This window comes from Neolamprologus brichardi, chromosome 23, assembly GCF_056152115.1.
Source record: "Neolamprologus brichardi isolate AB-2024 chromosome 23, ASM5615211v1, whole genome shotgun sequence".
Taxonomy (NCBI): Eukaryota; Metazoa; Chordata; class Actinopteri; order Cichliformes; family Cichlidae; genus Neolamprologus; species Neolamprologus brichardi.
Genome location: NC_142125.1, coordinates 36,517,024 through 36,535,247, shown reverse-complemented (window position 1 = coordinate 36,535,247; position 18,224 = coordinate 36,517,024). Strand labels below are relative to the sequence as shown.

Genomic DNA, 18,224 nt, shown 5'->3' with positions numbered 1-18,224 from the left:
TGCCATGCTGCGAGAATTTTAAAAATGCTGAGGTCATTGAGTTAGACAAAACCACAGCAACCTATTTAAAGAGCTTGGCACATACCCAGTCCCCAAGAGATTTTGGACAAGTCTGTCACATTTTCATTCATTTCACCTCTCTGCACGATTCATTGAAGTATTAATACGTTTTATGCAAATGTTTAACTCGCTACAGGATTGTTCACATGTTGTTTCAACACCCCTTTGACAATTTTAAGAACATCATTTTGCTTAAATGACTCCAAAAAACGTGAGAACTACTGCCTGCATGTTAAAGTAGAAAACGACAGACTACATTTCCAGAAATATTACTGAGGATGGGAATAGTTTGCTTTTATGATTCCTGGAACACATTGTAATTATCACTTTTTCAACCTCATGATTTTGCCACAGAGCAATAAGCATTTTATAAGTATCGCATTCCCCGACCAACTGGTGATTGTTCAGGAAATACACAAAATCTTCATTGTGATTGCTTTGATTGCTAGCAAATTGCAGTGGTCATCCATAGTTTACGTGGAAGACACTGACTTGTCAGCAAACAATCACTATTAATCCTTGAGCTGTAGGGAAACCTGCAAAAATGCAACGCAAACAGCAAAATGTTCACCTTTAAATTAAAGGTTGTGCCTTACAGCTTCAAATATCAAGAGGTGCAACTATTTTTTTGAAGGCAAATACTATAGTCCATACTTACAGTTTGCATTGTACTTTTAACAGTGTCATTGCTTGTTGCAATCAATTTTGCGCTTTCAATCTCCAGCAACCCCTTGTCAATTTCTTACATATCACATATTTGTTCCTAGCCACTGGTGGTTGCCAAGAGGTTCACTGATCAGATTATAAGCCTCCATGAGTAGGGTCCTAGCATAGACAGTATATGTAGCTTCCAGGTCAGAAAAGTGAAAGTTCAAGTGCCTTAAAACTGCATTCCATCTAAAGGGTATAAGGTGGGAATAGTTGTGGTTGCAAAATGGGTCAAATATGACTGATGCACTATACAGTTTTTGGTCTTAGGAGTTTTTAGTGAACCATCAGGTAGAAAGACACTTGCAAGGGAATCTATGGACACACACAAACATACACACACGGGCACACATGCAAACTGTCTTTGCAGTCATGTCCAAGTCTTAGTCCCAGTCCCTGAGCTGACTGCTAACTAGATTCTTTATCCCGCCTGGCTGTCAGGGAAATAACTATGACATTAAATGAATGAAACTCTCTTTGGATATTCCAGGGCAAGGCTAAAGCGAGATCCTTAGGGAGCTACCGAGAAGAAGACGTGAAAGCAGAGGATAGGTTGAGGGTTCTTGGAAGGCGACCATGAGAGGCGTCATGAGATGGTGCCAAGCAGTAAACAGAGATGTTAATGGCAGGTAACACTGGCTTTATATTTAGAATATCCCTAGTTTATGAAAGTAATTAACATCAGTCTAACTGAGTTATCTCAATAACTCTCTATACAACATCTCACCACTACATTTTACAGCGTTAATAGATGTTGATTTATCAAAACAGAGACACCTGTCCAGACTGTCAAAGATTTGTTTGTTGCTGCTTTTCAAGCTGTCTAAAAGTTTTAAATGAACTCTGATGGATATTGATTTATAACAAAATATTACAGTGATGATTCACAGACTGGTAAATTAATACTGATGATGCCTCTATTTTGCTACATTGCAGATCATTAAGCACTCTTTGAAACAACACTACCACCCTCAAAGCAGACTTTTCTTGTAAACGTGTTGTAGGGACTCCCAGATGTTACCGCGGTACATTGCTTAAGGTAAAGTGCCCCCTTTATACTATTAGAACAATTGCCAGTTAGCATCTGGCTCATTCTTTATTCTTAATGAGCATCCCCTCAGGAAGAGAAGGATGCAGTGACACACCATGGAATGGCAATTAAATCAAGTCACTTGTAACGACAACTGGCAACATGAAGTGGGCTGCTCCTAAGTTCACCCAACTCTGAGGTGAGTGACTATAAGTGGGAAGGATACCGCTGATTGATATTGAACAGTGTATGTGAGAGGGTTATTTAAACTAGAACTTGGCATGACCAACTAGAATTGTCAAACTTATCCTCTGATAGTAATCAAAACCAAATGTTACAGCTGGACCTGTATCAGCATAAACAGTGTCATCTTCACCTCCTCCAACTTACACATAACTTCATACAGTACTGCTACAGAGAGGCAGGGTCACAGCCAATTCAATTCAATTTTATTTATATAGAGCCAAGTCACAGTAATAGTCACCTCAAGGCACTTTATATTGCAAGAAAAAGACTATAACAATACAAAGAAAACCCCAACAATCAGACAACCCTCCTATGAGCAAGCACTTGGTGACAGTGGGAAGAAAAAAACTCCTTTTTACCTCCAGCAGAACCAGGCTGAGAGGGTATCCGGCGTAAAGTCTGCGTCAAACCAAACATGTGACCATTGTTGCCAACTTAGCGACTTTGTCGCTATATTTAGCGAGTTTTCAGACCACCTCAGCGACAAATCTGGCGACTTTTTCTGGTGTTATTGGAGACTTATTTATGACGGCTTTTTGACGTAAAAACGTGTATCGCTCTTACTCTCAACAAGCAGCGGTGCTGCCTTGGGCACCTCACCCGTGCCAAAGCGCTCCCAGGCGGAGGATAGTCCTCCCCCCAGGTATCAGGGCAGGAGATGTTCACACCTGTGCGTGGCCACTGCTCCCGCACTGACTGTAACACAGTCAGTTCTTCTTTTACTGTTATGCTGTTTTGTGGATCACAAGGTTTAAAACTACTTATAAACACTCACACACAAAGTAACTCCACCAGAGTGCCAATTTCGGGTCACTTTTGCCGGTCCAAGCCCGGGTAAAGGAGCAGGGTTGGAATTGTGACATTAAAAAACAATAATTGCTAAAAGAAATTTAATTTGTAGTTCTAAATAATCTAACTGCATTTAGGACATTTTTTACTCACTTTATGTCTCTTCCACGATGTTATTTCTCTCTCCAACGACGTAGGTTACAATTACATTAGCATGACCAATTATGCAAATTAGGCGATGACGTCATTTGGCGACTTCTAGCGACTTTTAGGACAGCCAATAGCGATTTTCCTTACTGAGGAGTTGGCAACACTGCATGTGACAACCCCTTGGGAAATAAGGGAACAACTGAAACTACTTTCCAAAAGCCACTTTAGCCATTTGTTATCATTAACTTAGCTCCTAGCGGCTAAGGCTAAAAATTAAACCGTAATATGAATGTGAGAGCTAGGCAGCAAGACAATTAGTCCTGCCCATCTGTGATGTTAATAGACAGTGTTAATTTAACAGGATAGCACAATAGTTTTTGTCTAGAATTGGTTATGCTTATTTTAAAGTCTGAAAAAACCGACTAGCAACTAGAGACAAACAGTGGCAGCCTATTTTACTGAGCATTTTCACTGATAGAGATATCAAGTATTTTGACAGCCCTACAAACAATTACCAACTACAAAGTAATGAGCAACAACCAAATAACTTGTACTCATCACTTGATGAGGCTTCACAACCGAGTCACGAGAGAAGCTGAAGGACCTTCAGTTAAAATATAAAACTATCCATGCTAGCTTCAATAGTTTTATATATGCAGCTACTCAAGCTAGCATGAGTTTGGGTAGCTTCATATTAAACAAGGTAAATATTCACTTCTCAGCTTCTCCATTTTGATGTCATGATAAGGAACATTAGCCACCTCACCACAAAGAGTGCACAGCAAAGCAACGGATCCGCAATTCAGTCTGGCAATGCTTGACAAACTGCCTTTCAAACTGAATGAGAAACGAGAGCAGCGAAGCCTAGAACATACAAGTGAGTCCAGCCTTAGAGCAGCTATGTGAGATTCTCTCTTTCAATTGACTTGGATTAGCTCGTTGCCAAAATTACGTGTAATAAAATCCAGTTATAAATTTGAGATTTGCCTCAAAGGGCAGCTTGCGACAGTCGCTTCTTCCGAACGACCCGCGAAAACCTTAAACTTCAGATAACCCTGCAGCATAACTTTAGCCATGTCTAACTATAGAAACACATGTACGTCAGAGAAATGCTAAATAACATGAAAATTCCTCAAGCTTAGGTGGAAACTTCCAATAGCAGCGATTAGATATTCGCAAGCTGAAACGCTTCCTTCTTTATCTCCCTCACACACAACCTTGAACACACATTTTTACTCCGCACCTAAATTTAAATCTGTGACACTGAGACTGATCTGCTGCTGAACCGATGAGTCTCTAGCTAACTCTACAGTATGTTAATGCTATTCATTGGAAAGCATCAAAGTCTAAGTTCTTCAAGCTGCCCTGACTTTAAGCTAAAAGGAAAAAAAAGAAACGTACTGCACATTTTACATCATAAAAAAGATGCCACTACATAGTTCTACTACAGCACATCTTTGGAGCAGAGTTTTACAGATTAAAGAGAAATATTAATAGCAATCGATGAGATGCCTAACATAAGTGTTCTTAACCAATACATATGTTAAAAAGAAGAACTAAAATGGCAACTAATGCCTCGGCAGATTCTGTAGTTTGCCAAATCACTTCAGTGGAGTTGTCTCGTCTAAGCAGCAGAACCATAGGCTTATTTAAAGGGGAATGAAAGAGGATTGTCAGATTATTAACACAAGTTAATAAATGCCTACCCTACAGCAACTATAATCATTAAGGCTGCTAAACATTTATCTTTCTGCTTTTTTAAATCAAATCAGTCAGTCGGAAGAATCAACTTGAGCCAAAAGCAGAGCACAATCCAGCCAACAGCAAGAAAACAAAACAAAGCCTTTGAACAAATAATCAAAGTCTTTCTTCTAGCAAAGAATGTGTTTCAAATTGTACAGACAATTGATCTGACTGTGTATAGAGGCTGTGTACTGCTCGAAAGTACTTTGACTTTCATCGTTGACGGATGCACCGTGCAAAGGATAATAATTGATGTGAAGATACACCGCACGTGGCTTTGAAATTATTTCATTAGAATAGTCAGTATGTCTGCTTTAATGATTAAATGTATAGCAATGCAGACACCTTAGGGGACTGGTGCTCAGCAAATGTTTATTTTCATATATGTTCGTATCATATATAACCACAGGTTATATATGATACAAACCCAAACGTGAAAGCAATTTGTCTTGAGTGCACCTTTCTCTAAAAATGTCCCTCTCCCATCTGAAACAAACAGCCCCGAGAGCAAAAATAAACTTAAGAGCTAAGGCGAGCAGACATGCTGTAGCTACCACTGAGAGCTGAGCGGCACAATGCAAATAAGCTTTCACACCATAACAGACGACCCACATCTCCATGCTAGGCAGCCGAGATTCAATATCGGAGGACAAGGAGTGCTGCGTCCCCAGGCCCTTCTTGCAAAGTGGCCCATAAATCAAGAACCCTGTTGAGAGCTGGTCTCTGTGGGTCTTGTCCAGGATTCGGGAAAAAGAGCACAGCTCTGGCTCCAGTAATCCACCCCCCCCCAAACAGCTTTAATGCAACAGATGCCTTTGCAGCATAAAATTATGACTATCATTAGCCAACCTGGGGACCAGATTATTACTGCAATTGTTTTGGTCAGATATATAGATGATGCTGCCCAGCCACGGATACAACTGGATTGGGTTTAACTGTAAATACCAATTAATGATTGTTTTTAAATTTCAGACCTCACATAGTACAGCAGTACATGCAAGAACACTGAGAAAATCATAAGAGGTAACTTGAAAATTAGCTTAGTATACCTTCCTTGCACCAACTATTATTTAAGCCTTGCTGACATCAACATTTAGAGGAGAATGTGCTGAGCTGTGCAACATTGCAGCTTCGCTCGGCTCATCTTTTGCCAGAAAGTACTACATGTATTGGAGGTATGTTATTGTGTCATGAAAATGCGTAATATTTGCATAGCAATCAAACTGAGGATAGTACGATTGCTATTTCATGCAAAGTGGTCAATACTAATACATATTTTAATAATGTCGCAAAATGCTGAGAAACATTTTAAAAACAGACATCGTAACATAGAGCATAATCCCAAATCAGTTTTTATTTGTTGCCCTGTGACAGACTGGCGACCTGTCCGGTCCAGGGTGTACCCTGCCTCTCACTCCAAGACAGCTGGGATAGGCTCCAGCGCCCCCCAACCCTGAAAAAGGATAAGCGGAAGCGAATAGATAGATGGATCAAACTTGTTGTTCTTGTCCATTAATTTTGTAGCACCAATAGTGAAGGGCATTCGACAGAACTTTCAATTATTATGCATGCTGTGTGACTTGGTTTAATCACGGTTCTATAACTTTCGTTCAATTAAAAAAGTGAAGAAAAAAACCCCCCACAACATTTCAACTGACTTAATTAGCACTTTAACTTTCATTAAGTGCTAAATAATTGTGTGCAATAAAAATATTTTAATTCTAAGGAGATAAGGTCATTACCTTAAATTAAGGTAATCAGAATTCTGCCAGTTTTATGCAATCAGATTCATAAGTTTTTGGACAATGATGTTTTTTTTCCTTTTTAATGTTACCTCTAGGGCCCCTCACAGTGAATTTTAAAATCATGCATTCAATACGCAATTTCAGTAAAGACTTTCATTCAAGAGGTTTAACAAAACTTTAGCATTGACTAGGAATTGGCACCATTTCTATACACAGTCCACTGTTTTGAGAAGCTCAAAATTAACTGAACAACTGACTGACGAGTTTCATCTGCCGGTGAGGCCTGGATGTGGAGTTCGTTTCAAGTGTTGAACTGTTAGATGTTCCCTTGAGCAATCAGTATGAGGTAAAAAGTGATGCAACCATCTGTTGCATTCATAGAAATAAGGCAGGACCAAAAGACCCGAAAGACCGTGGAAGATTGCAGAATTCTTTCACTGGTTAAGAAAAAACCCCTCAAAACATCCAACCAAAACCAAGAAGCATAATATTTTAAAAATACAATAAGTCTCACTGCATATAATAACTCATGTGGAGGTATTCTGAGATTGGCCATCAAACTTCATATGGCTTTGAATAGTTTTTTGTAGGACAACAAAAGAAACTGTCCCTACTATGATTGGTGACACTCTAAGGTTACACTGTGGACACAACAAGAACAAGATTCTCTGGACAGCTCTGAAACTCCCTTTTCACAGATGCATGTGACACATTTTGTCAGTATTTACATATGAATGTGCAATATGGGAGGTTACTATAACCTTAGCCACTGACCACTATTAAATGATAAGTTCATCCTTGGATTCATGGGGACATTCATGCCAAATGTTAAGAAATTCTCCCAAAGTATTCATGAGAATGGAAACTGAGAACCTGGACACATAACACTATGGAGGCCAAAAAAATAGAAGTGGTATCCATAGAAGCTACAATAGAGTTGAATAACTCTTTCATTTGTTACAAAGCACTTTATACTGTAAGGCATGTGATAAGCCTTCAGCCTCAAATAATACTAAACCTGGATTTCATGGATTGAGTTTCATCTTCTTACCTGTATGTGTAACACACACACACACACACACTGCAGTTTTTGACTCAACATTAACAATGGCTGTGTGTGAAATTACCCTTTCAGCAGGGGTTACATTGGGATTTGTGAGAAAGGGGAACCCTAGTCTAGATGGCTTGATGCTCAAGGACCTACTGCACACAGTGAAAGTGGGGGCTAATTCTTTAAAAGAAAGTAGGTCCACTAAAAATTACACACATTGTGTTCTGTGGATGTGCATTGTCCAGAATAACAAAGACGTGCTTTCAGACACAGTCTCTAAACACCAATTTACAAGTTACAAAGAAACAAATTCCACGGTGTTAAAATCTCAGAGTCAGACGTGCCAAATTATCAGATGATAATATATTTCACTTGAGAGTAAGTGTATTCTTAATTAATTTTAAGGAAAAAGGCCAACCTACATACCCCCATCATTTCTACTCATTTATATTTCGTGATTTGCTTTTTTTGTCGTATTTTTTAATTAACATCTACATACAATTGATGGTTTGGAAAACACTGATAATACTGTCACACATAAGTAGAAGAAAACGAATCTTTGCACTGACCCAACAAAGAATCAGTGCAGCAAATTATGGGTTCAGTGTAATTAATTGTGTTTTCATTATTAGACAGATTTTCTGTAGCTTTATTTTTTTATTCACTTCAGTGATTAGATGAGTTCTGTGCTCGCAGTAATGAAAGTACTGCAAATATTGCATTTAAGCAGCATAACAGGAAAACTCCCTGTAATAACCCACTTAATATACCAGCAAAAAAGGAAGGAGGAAAAAAAAACAAAACAGCCCTGCTGGTGCAGGATTCTTCGTCAGCATGACTGCTTTGTTCCCAGTGTTTTCACTGAAAACATGAATTTCTAACAGCTCGGTTGTTTGCTGTGTAGAACATCATCGAGACAGATAAAATTCTGTAAGATCCCAACACAAAGTCCGATGAATTAAATAATCAATCTGAAGTACAGTAACGTACGAGAGTCTTGAGTCATCCCCGATTTCTTTATATTTTGCTTCCAAGAAGCCAAACTGTTTTGTCTTTTTTGGTGGCCTTAAAAATGGTTTTCCAGGCTTTCTGAAGGTCTTTCAAAGTTTTTCTTTGGCCATTAGCTGTTTTTCTACTCACTTTCAGCTCAGTCTTTGTGCCTGATCATTTTCAGAGGAATGTTTGTTGTTTGTTAAGCCACTTAACCTAGATCTATGATTCATTCAAGCATAAAACAGACACTTAACTCAATGAATCATTGATATGTCTACACATGACAGACAACTTAGCACAGAATTAAATTTAAATATCATCTTTATGCACTTTGTTATTAGTTGCCTGTTGCAAAAACACATTTTATGTTCCCATTTAATTTAGTTGAATCTATGAACGATGCAAAAGACGATAACACGGATTGACAGCGTCAGGACAAAAATCCAGCAAAGACCTGAGACAGGACCAAGGACATGCATCTAGCCCTTCAGTTGATCCATTTACTGCTCACAGTACATGGGTCCTTATCAAAATTCAAAAGCAATTCTGAAACATGGGAAACGGGACAGGTTGAGGTATTGCAAATTACACAAGAACTGGACTGAAACCCAAAAACTATTCCTGAAGACGACTTAAAGAAATGACAAGAAAGCTTTCAGTTCAACCTGTGTTAAGGAATAAAGGTGGTCATACCAAATATTGACGTTCAAGCTCATTATAATTACAAAAACTGTGTTTTTGTCTTAACACAGTAACACTGATTCCTATTTTCCTAGCAAAATACAAAGAAATGAAGAGTTTTGCACAGCACTGGATTGATAATCACACACATCTGAGTAACTAAAGGTGTTTTAAAAAAGAAATCCCCCCCCAAAAAATCGGGTGACATTCTGTATTTGTTTGTTGCGGTACGAGTGGCTTTGTAATGGTAAAATAATGAAGGAAACAGAGCTGATCTCTGGCATGTCAGGAACTCAGCTCCAGTGGGTTTGACCCAGTTTAACCCCATCCTTTAATTACTCTTATATAACAAACACTCAGTGGTTTAATTAATAGTATGAATGCCATGTTGTGAGCTCAGCGGCAGGTGTAATATCACATCACGATGTTTAATGTAACAACATTGTAGCGCTGGAATTTTACACTTAAAAATGAATAACCTCAACACCAAGCTAAAAACACCCGAATTGATCCGAAGAAAGTTCACCGCGCACGTGTTGCCCTCAGCTTGAGATATCGGTTTAAAATTAGCTGTAAATACAATGTTGCCCCGGGTCTCGTGTGAAGTGGCTAATGAAGAACTGCTAATGAAGCGCTCCTTGATTTCACTCACTGTTAATCCCTAGACGTAGCTGTTCTATTTAAGCTCCCGCCTGGCTCAGAGGGGAGAATTTGGCGCAAACACTCTCAGCGTTCCTACCGAGGGGTAGCCATGTGTGCATTTATACGGAGTATGCAAATAGGCCACGGCTCCCACTTGAGTAGCTGCTGTATATTATAGCATGAGTATTTTCTTTCGTTGCTGCTGTTGCTGAGACCGTCCTAAATTGGTTTGTGAAAATGCTCTGAATATCTCGACACCAGCCACTTAGAGTGCAGGTCAAAATGTGAATACAGATTGCTAGTTGTGATAGTGTTTTGATAACATTAAAGAGCCATTTCTCTTCTGGTATGCATTTATCCTGCAAAATAATGCAGCCTGGCTTCCTTTTTTTCTCCTCCCAACTGGCATCCTGTACGACTTTTTTGTTTTTATCGCCACACCAATGTATGGAGTGTCACAACAAAGCCTTCATGAATGAGTAAGCACAGATCCTATGAAGAGACGAAGGGAAATGGGAGGAAAAATTGCTCATTTTGCTTCCCTTGGCATGCAATTTCCATCCTCTATCCACATCTCTCTAAAAGCTATCTAAAACACATCAACTTCATCTTTCTAGGCTGGGTGGGTCTCAGAGGATCACCTCCAGACATGGCGCGATGACAGTGGGGCTGAAAAGAAAGGATAATAATTCTGTCCTCTTGCTTATAGCAATAGGCTTCTCATTCTAGTGCTGATTAAAAAGTGGGGGGAAAAAACATTCATTTTCAACGTCAGTTGCCTCTAGCAAAGAAAAATACCGTATATTGAGGTAACTGATCACGCCTCGGATGGCCGTTTCATCAGAGAAAGTGCAACGCGACTATTTTGCTGCCTCCTTTCCATTTTACCCATGTAACAATTGACCAGCACAACATTTTAGCTCGGGGGCATGCTACACTGTGACTGACCCCAAGTTCTTTTATTTTCTGCTGTAACAAATGGGGAAATAAACACTTTCAGATTTCATTTGATTCGGGTCAGCTTTATTCTTTGATTCCGCCCCCACCACCATTGATAGAAGCACACAAATGCAGGACAGCTTCATGTGTATGTGTGTGGGTTTGTTTTTTTTTTAAGAGCAATGCAAAGAGACAGCTAGAGATGATGCCATTACCATCCTTTTATGGAGGCATTTTTCTGTTCAAAATGCAGAAAGTAAATAAAGCTAGCATGGCAGAGGCAGACACTCAGCTCAATTCACATCCACACATGAAGGCATTCAGATAAAGGTCTAAAAAAGAAAAAAATGGGTGGCCATGAAAATGATTTGCAAGCAAGTCCATTGTTTATGACACCTCTCTGCTGAGTAACAGCAGGAAAGGGCCCGCCCAGGGCTCAACTGCCATGAAGTGAATGCGGGACCCAATTCTGAAGACCATTTATTTTTCCATACAGTCTGGTCTGCCATCCTCATGCGACTGTGGACTCAAACGGTGATTTTCTTTGCATGGAAACTATTTGGAGACAAAAACGAGAGCACTGCACGCTACTTCTGTCAAACTCTTTGATCTGGCCTCGCGTAGCCTACATGATGACGGTTACTCAACCGTATAAAATGATGCCAACCGTGGACTGCTGTGCTCCAGAACAGATGTAGCAGAACTGCGATCCACTAGCCAGGTGATGACAAATATTATGTCATAGGACAGTGTTTTTTGTTTTGTTTTTAATTACAGTAAGTAGTAAACAGTTACTCTGTAAAATTTCACAAATCAAAAGATTTGGATTTGCAGATTTCAAGTATAACACCAAGAAGTTCTGCTCACTGATTTTCCAGCATCAACTCTTATGATCCAAACCAAGGGCATCAAACTACATCACTACATAATAAGCTGGAACCCATCAAAACTCCCTTTCTTGAAAAAAATTATCAGATTTAAGAGGAGACCTGTTATCCTCATTTCCAGCTTATTATTTTTCATTCTTGGGTTGCACTCAAGCAGGTCTGCATGAATAATATTTAAAAGTATTAGATCTTTCTCTAATACTGGGCCTCGATGCCGCCCCTCAGTTCTAACTGTCTATAGCAGGCTTTGTAGCTCCCACTCCTCACCACTTATAGGGACCATTTTAATGGTGGTTGCACAGCCATGCCGCCATTTATAGTGGCGCTGAGCGCGTGCTCACTGCAGTATTCTGCCAAACGATAGGTGTCAGTCACCGTTTAGACAAAACCGCCGCATCGGTACAAGAGTAGAAGACATCAAAACTGGAAGAAAAGAAATTGAAGAGGTTTTTTTGTTGTGGAAGTTTTCACCAGAAAGTCTCGTTTTGAGTTGAATTTAATATTCTGCGCTGATACATCATTGCAGTGGCGGTAGAAACTGACACAACTATACACATGATGTTACAAAGGTTGAATCTACGTAAGAGCAGCTAAAACGACATCTTAGCTCGACTTCACCACCGGATGTAACACCACTTTCGGTGCGCACTGCCATCCACCAGGGCAAAAACGGTCCCTAGGGTTTAAACAGCCCAAATTGTGCGCCTGAGATTAGTATATTAGGTAGATGCACTCTCTCTGACATCATACAGAGCCAAGAGTATTAAAAACTGTCTTAAAATGAGCATTTAGAGCAGTCTGAAATCTGATCCTCTGGCTGAGATTACAGAAGTTAAGGAAACCGATAATATGCCCCCTTTAATGAACTTTCCATTTACAAAAGTAGTAAAACATGTTAAAAAAAAAAAGGTTTTTTCACAACCAGTCACTCTGCTGTTATTCTAAGAAACATGTTTATTTGATTGAAGCCCACCCACAAGTAGAACCGAGCAATGAACAAATCTTAAGGCTTCCAGTGACTGTATTTATCAAGCACAGACAGTCAAAATCACAACTATTTGGGGTATAAAAGGTCTAAAAAGGCCATATAAGGTCAATGGGAGTTCTGATGATGCCGCAGTCCATCTCCAAGCTGCTATGACCTCATTCGCACTGCAAACCTTCATCGCTGAGAACCGGTGACTGTCACTGCATGCTCTAATTATATCTCTGTTAAACGAATATACTAATTAACTAACATATTAATCAAGCCATTGTGCATGAAACCAATATATTTGGCCTCGATACTGCAATAAAATTACAGATACTAGCTCTCGTGGCTGATTTCTTTCTAAGCACATTAGTTGAATTAATCTGCAAAAAGCTCCATGGTTTCAGAAAAAAATTCCAAACATGGAAATCAAGTATCTCCAAATAATTTCCATTATGGAAAGAGGAGACATTATATAGAGTTATTACATTATATAGAGATACTTTAAGGCCTTTACATGTAAAGTAGATACTACCAGTTTTTACTGTCCCTCAGGTTCACAAACCAAATTAGCCACATCTAACTGCTTCAAAGGCAGATTTTCTCTTGTAGTCACAAGTCATGATTCTTCTTGAAATGAGCGAAGCACCATGCCCAGACACTCTGTTATCTACCTGATCTACCATACTTGTCAATTCATGATGTGACGGCGGCAACAAAAATAAATAGCTCTGAATCAGATCGATGCCCAATGATTGCGACGGAAAATGGAACAAGGCGCGGGGAAAGAGGAATCTCATCTCGAGGGGAATTGGATTTTGAGAAAGATTTAACCGAGGGCTCGTCTGTTATGCATGTAGCGCACATCTTCTTGGATTCCACAGCAGCTAATAACTTTAGCAGGAATGGAAGGTTGTTCGAGCTCCAGCTGTGATATTTGAACGTGTGCACGCGGTCGCACGCGGGCATAAATACGCAAGCTGGATCGCCTCTCAGTATTTCCATTTCCCCTCGGGTCCTATTAATGTCATTTAGCAGCCATGATTGAGGTGGCCCGCTCTCAGCTTCCACACCAGCATTCCTGCTCACAAATCCTCATCAATTGCTCCAATCAGTCTTACCACAGAGCCAATACTCTACAGTGAGACAACTCTTATTTCCCACCGCATTAATGAACTCTTTCATTTGAAAGCCTTTGACTGTCTGCCTCTTGATTGCAAAGCCAAGGCCAATAGGCCTCGGTGACAGCTCCTTGAAAATTAAAAGTATCAATCAAGACGGGAAGGAGAGGGGGAAAAAAGTTGTAATGGTTTCAGATTCTCCTGTCGAGCAGAGAGAGAAGGGGAAGCTAAATGGGATCAGGTGGCATTTCAAAATGCATGTTGGGGCTCGTTTTACCTCGTTTTATTGCTAGATTGGTGGTACTTGCAGGATAAGGGTTAAAAATGTTAGATAAGATAATTAAACATGTTAAAGGTTCATTTTTATGAATCAGTGGGATGTAAATACAATTATTTGTACTGAAAAACTCATGTTCGCTGTTGCCTGTGCACCTTGAATCGGCTGACCTGGTAATTCAGCCCTGATGAAGGATTCCAAGTAATGAAAACAACATCTTCAATCACTTCATTACCATATCCTTTAAAGCTACACTTGATTCGTCAGAAGAGGAGTTCAGTGCTGCTGGGTAAAATTGACCAGCATTTTTTAAAAAAAAGGAGAAAAAAGTGCTAACGCTGGATGACATAATCTCTGTCTAAATCAATTTCGGTGTGAAAGCACTTGACTCAGCTCAATATGTAGCTGCAGGGCTTCTGTTAAGTGGCTGCTGCCACTTACCTATTAATTCATGTGCTACTGGTTGCGCTAGTGGTCAAGATTAACCCCATATGTCGGGATTTAAAAATAATAATAATAAAATAATAGCACAAGGCAAAAGAAGACATGAGCCGGCGCGTTTAGGAGAAACTGAAGGGGAAAGATTATGAACAAATCATGATGCAAGGAGGTTTTGGAGCAAGCAATGATACTATTAACAGAATTAGAAAATGCCTTTGCAAGACTGAGGAGCTGTCTGGAAGTAAGGATTACACTGCCTGTGGGCTGTGGCGTGCTATGGTTTTGCAAAAAAAAAAAAAAAGCATGGCTGCAGCAGTTGTTACTTGATGAAAAAAATGGTGACATACAGCTTGTAAGGCTACAGAGCCTTCAGTCACTCATCTGTAGAGAGTGATGAGGGAGTATGGATTTAATGCATTTCTTTTTTTAAGCCAGCATCTGTTCTAACTTTTACATCAGTATCACTTTCCTGATTCTCAAATATGTTCAGTGGTTAAAAGCCAAACCACCACGACCAGCACCACTCTGGTCAGAGCCAGACTGGAGCTTCAGACATTTATCTGGAAAACCATAAACCATCATCCATCCACCCAGAGGAGGGAAGCAGGCGAAAAGAGGAGAAGCACAGAGAGAGCTGACTTGCCAAGCAACCACTCAGCAGAAATAATGTGAAATATAACTACGGCTGGGTTCTTCTCCCATCCCTCCTCTCTCTGGCACACGTTATTTCCCCCCTCCACCAACACACGATCGTGCTCTCTTACTTTCACAGGCGCACGTACACAAAACACGCACGCATGCTGACGCACCGGAGAGATGTGCAAATGCGCACAGTGTTACACAATTAACGTCGAGAAGGAGGAGGGGAAAAGAGAGAGAAGAAGAATGCGTAAAAAGAACAGTTGGTGTGCGCTGACGGACTAATCCGCTCGGATAGTTACGTTTTGAATGAAGGATACAGAAGAAGACTTTCAGCGGTCCACTTCTACTGCCGTACTGCAGCCGTGAACAGCTCCACACAACAGAGGAGGCTCTAAAGATAAAAAAGGAGCCTCTGGGATTTACGCGTAACAGCGGGACAAATGCGTTCTATCCAAAAATGCGCATTTAAGCGCTGCGTGTTGGGATTCCGTTTATTAAAGGTGGTGGATAGGCAGGAGGATCGTGTGCGCGCACAGAACATGAAAATGTCAGTGACAAAAACGAATCGTGGGTTTAAACAGATCCACGGGGGGCAGCATGGTCCAACTTTGGCCAAAGAAACAATTGCATTTAACTTACCAACAAGCAGTTTCCAAATGATGGCGTACACTTTGTGGTTAGTTCTAATAGCCCCACACCATCACGGTGTATCCGAATCTGCTCCGGTCGACAGAGTAAAGCAGAAAGGGTTTAAAAAATAGAATACAATAAGAAATTCCAGGAGAGAGATAGTCCACTTCTCCAAAAAGAAAAAAAAGAAAAACGCAGTGTCTGTCCCCAAATTACATATTGCCAGTCCTCGCTGGCGCAAATTGGAGCGCAAAAATAAAACCAAAAAAAAAAAGAAAAGAAAAAGCAAAACACCTGCAGCCGGTCACTTTCAAACAGCAGGAAAGAAGAAAATCATGACAGTGATTGGAGGAATGTTCGACGGAAATCAATCAAGGACAAGATCGGGAGAGGCAATTAGTCTGGTTATCCTGTTAAATCAGCTGCACGGCGGCTCACAGCCACGGAAGCCCGGCAGGTGAGCTTTCAGCTTTAAGCACGACTGCGCGAGAGCGGATTTCCAAAGTGATGTGCAGAAAAAAAGGCACACCAGAAGCCTCCTCTCTCTCTCTCTCTCTCTCTCAGTGCCGCTGTACCGACACCAGATGCGTCAAGTGAGCATAATTGAACCCAAGCAGCACAGGACACGACGAGATTTCCCTTCAACATAAAAGTCGAGCGCGCACTGGCGGTTAAAAAAGAAGGAGGGCTGGCTGAATGACCCACATGGGTCTAAGTAAGAATTGTGGGGTGTAGCTAAAAGCTCCATACACTGTGTCACAGTGTATTTGCATTAATAAGAAGCAGCACCAGATCCAGTGGAACTGCACCTTCTGCCCATTTCTTCCCCTCTTTCCTCGTTATTGTGAATGAGAGCAAGTTCGACACTTTCCCTTTTCCCAGAGTTGCTTTTATTTTGAAGAACAACTCTTATTTTCTCTTATTTTGTCTGCCTTGACATTTGCTTTCTCTCAGACCTGCGGTCCTCTGGAGTCCTCATCCTCCACATGGCGCACTGGCAGAAGCTCACCAAAATACGCACGGGAGGATAATCATCCTCATTATGCGCCTGCTTCGACAAACAAACACAAATGTGGAGAGAGTACTTTTTTCGCCGGCTTATGCTGTGAGTAGAGTGCGCAGGCAGACGGGTAATGCAGTGAAGCTCAAGTTTGAGGATAGACGCACTGCCGCCCAATGGAAATAACAGAAAAGCTATGAAATGCACTATAAAAATGCTGTCTTTAGCAAGTCACTAAAGGGCAAATGTGTAATATTAGTGTCTAATATTGGTCGTTGGTAGTTGATTAAATGACCACCATGATATGGGGAAAATCAGTGAATATTATTTCCACATGAATATTTAAGAAAAAATGCAAAAAGAATATTAGCACAGCTCATTTCTCTGCAACCTAAAATGAGAGTATATTTCCTGTGAATTTAGAGAAAGCATTTTCTTGAACATGTCAGAAAATCAGAGCCTGTCATGAGGAAATGATTTCAAACTTTGAAAAGTAGATTTTGACTTTACAGTTTTTGCAAAAGGATGAAGAAGTAAAAGTCCTCTGCTTCTTTTTTCCTTTTTAGGAAATTTATAGCCACGACTGCAAGACTGGTAATGCAAAATAATTTAAAACGATTAAAGACAGAAATCTTTGCCGAAATCTTGGTTAATTATGCGGAGTAGCTACGCATGACCTAACTCAAACCATATCTTCATTTCCAGCAGAAGGTGCTATACATGCTGTGCCTATTACCACCAAGCCAGTTATTTTTTCCTTGTCTGCTTCTGGTAGACTTCTGTAGGCAATCATGTTTCCAGTTTTCATTACACTGACTATTAAAAACACACTTCTAAATACAACAAAATATATAAAGAGGGGTCTCAGTTTTTATCACAATGTGATATATCTACATCTGACATCAGTATTCATTCCACTGTATCAATATTTATCACCATCTTTCTGCTGCTCAATATTAACAGTAAACTGAGATGAATGTGACAAGTCTGCTGAAAAGCCTGAAAGGATTTCCATCTGTGCAGCTCAGGTATTACTGGTATTTATGAATAAGCACTCCAATCCAAACGGGTAACAGACAAAACCCTGAATCACTAAAGATGATGGATAGACAGTAGAGCTACCCCGCCATCCTTCCAGAACTGCAAGGGTGGGATTCAGATTAAGGACTTGTAGGTAAGCAGGCCTCCCTGTCGGCCAGGCAGTCAGAAAAAAAGGGACTCGTTTGATTTCCCCCTCACTGGGCTACCCCTGTCAAGACTTTGGCCTCTGGCACTGCACTTCTGTGAGGCGAATTTCGATGAGGGGAGGGCTTTGAGGAGGAGAAAAACCACCCTTCTCGGACTGAAAGTGTGCACTTGTGAGCTTTCTTTGTCATATCCAGATCCTGATGTGAATAGAGGCTCCTTAATGAGCGAAGAAGTGGACAAACACTGCATTGATTCACCCAACTTCTATTCGAGGTTTGCGTCCGCAAATGC

The 18,224-nt window shown here is 40.4% G+C and overlaps 1 protein-coding gene across 2 annotated transcripts in view; it reads right to left on the bottom strand.

Annotated features, from left to right (window-relative positions):
- The window catches only part of LOC102779280 (interleukin-1 receptor accessory protein-like 1-B), a 331,658-nt gene extending 315,363 nt beyond the window's left edge, over window positions 1-16,295 (bottom strand). For both annotated transcript variants that reach the window (XM_035909888.2, XM_035909889.2), the window contains exon 1: window positions 15,755-16,295. The gene's annotated coding sequence lies outside the window, so the exon portion shown is untranslated. The remainder of the gene's footprint in view (window positions 1-15,754) is intronic.
- Between the last annotated feature and the right edge of the window lie 1,929 nt (window positions 16,296-18,224).